Source organism: Schistocerca americana, chromosome 4 (assembly GCF_021461395.2).
Source record: "Schistocerca americana isolate TAMUIC-IGC-003095 chromosome 4, iqSchAmer2.1, whole genome shotgun sequence".
Lineage (NCBI taxonomy): Eukaryota > Metazoa > Arthropoda > Insecta > Orthoptera > Acrididae > Schistocerca > Schistocerca americana.
Window position 1 is genome coordinate 510,652,817 of NC_060122.1, and position 2,467 is coordinate 510,655,283.

Here is a 2,467-nt window from a genome sequence, read left to right on the forward strand (position 1 = left end):
AGTACCACATGTTACACTGAAAACGAACCCTGTCCTTTCCCTTTTGTGTTATCCCACTATATGTTTGTGTACCCTTGTGTATTTGTTTTCTTCCTGTCTCTGTGTACAGTTTCATAGAATTTTTTTCTCTTTTAATATTAAGCTATATTCACTATGAGGAGGAATACTGTTATCCTCAAATATAAGTTGCATTAATAATATGTTATTTTCTTTGTAAAGTTGTTTACAATTCTGTTCTGTTTCAATGCTCATGTGTGAAGTTGATGTTTCAATAATTATTCTGATCTTCTATGTATGTACTCATGTCATAATTCCTGTAACACTGACGTATATGTCTATTTCTATTCTTTTGTAACGCCTGTTTTACTACAAATGTTATCTGTATTGTTATGTTCTTTAATGATGTATTTTGTACCTTTGTTATTGTATTCTTATGTTATAAAATTATAATTTACACCAGTTCATCAAATTAAGTAACTTGTAAGTTACATTTCACTGCACACGTTTCTGTTGGTCATAGTATATGGACAATATGTGAGAAGTAGGGACTGATAGTGTTTGCACGTGTGTTAATAATTCAGCAAGGGACTGGATAACAGCATTGCTGGTTCTGAGGACAATTCCAAAATCTTTGTGAGTGCACAAGTGGTGGTTATGGACTTGCTATATTGTCCGCAAGACTCTTCGATGGTGATTGTGCACCTGCACAGTCGCAACAGATGGCTGCTGGCCATTTCTACAAGGACAACAGTAGGTCTACATCTTTGATGACCCACCAACGCCATTATTTCTACAAGGACTGCAGTGGGTCTGCACCTCTGGTGGCCCACCAATACCACAATCTCTACCAGGACTCCAGTGGGTCTGCTCTGTGATGACCTACCTACCAATATTCTTCCAAACTTCGAATGACTCTGCTGTGGGTTTGCTCTGTTGTGGCCCATTACCTGTCAGCATGTCGAGAGTCAGCACTGTCTTTCCATTGGAAGGACAACACTACTTCTTCAAGACTGCATGGAAATCCACTACTTCCGTGTGCATTTTCTTTTACTGCTCAGACTTTGAGACAAACACTGCTATTCTCCTGTTATGTACGATTAGGACTGTCTTTAGGGACTGTGAGAAAATTTGAGCTTTTGACCAACGTTGTATCAATAAGTGTGTGCATTTTATATCTTTGTTACTGTAATTGTGAAAAATTTTTGTCAAATCTGTATTGGCCAGTGCCCAACACCATTTGTAAAAATTTTTGTGGGGAGCATGGGGGCTATGTAAGTAGGCTGTTTATGTTTTCTCTATGTAAGTAGGCTGTTTATGTTTTCTTATTGGCACCGTTACGTAGCGCTCAATATGAAAATCACTGGCTGTGCTGTGTGCAGTCTGTGGCTGCTTTGCATTGTTGTAATACTCGCCATTGTAGTGTTAGGCAGCTGGCTGTGAACAGCGCGTAGCGTTGCGCAGTTGGAGGTGAGCCGCCAGCAGTGGTGGATGTGGGGAGAGAGATGGCGGAGTTTTGTAATTTTTCATGAACTGATATATATATTATGGCATGTAATGATATTAAGGTAAATACATTGTTTGCTCTCTATTAATATCTTTCATTTGCTAACTATCCCTATCAGTAGTTAGTGCCTTTAGTAGTTTGAATCTTTTATTTAGCTGGCAGTAGTGGCGCTTGCTGTATTGCAGTAGTGGGAGAAACGAAGATTATTGTGAGGTAAGTGATTTAGTGATTTGTGAAAGGTATAGTTTAATGTTAGTCAGGGCCATTATTTTGTAGGGAATTTTGAAAGTCAGATTGCGTTGCGCTAACAAAATATTGTGTGTCAGGTTAAGCACAGTCTTGTATAATTGTTCAAAAGGGGACGTTTCAACATGTGATGTGTTACGACAGCAAATGGGACCTGTGACCACTGAAGGCAGTGCCACAAGTTCCTCCAAAAATCATAACACATCACACACACAAATGTAATACTTATTAATGTAAATCCACCCGATGATGGAGGTTTAAACCTTCGAAACGCGTCGTGGAAATAAATAAAACGGTGACTGGTAACAGTGAACTTGTGTTTCATGAAATGGTGTAGATTGAGTCAGTTCGTAGGATATGTAAACATGATTTAAACATTGATGGACGCGTTATTTTTCAGTTCTGCTCATACATTATTTAAGTACTAGGTTCTTTTTTCTTTTTATGCAGAATGGTCACAAACACTGTGAAAAGCTTGTAAGGATGTCGCAGGGTTAGTTCTCCTGACGAATAATGGTTAACAAAAAAAATTCGATACGTTGAACTGTTTCCAAGTCAACTGGCATTGAAGTTAGCCAATCAGCTTGTTGCACGTGCAAATTCCAGAGCCCTTACAAGAAAGTGACAGAAAAATTGGCCATGGGACAGTAGTAAGGATTTATTCCGAGCCAGAGGCTGAGCAGTCTCATTTACGCTATGAAAACAACTGACACTAAC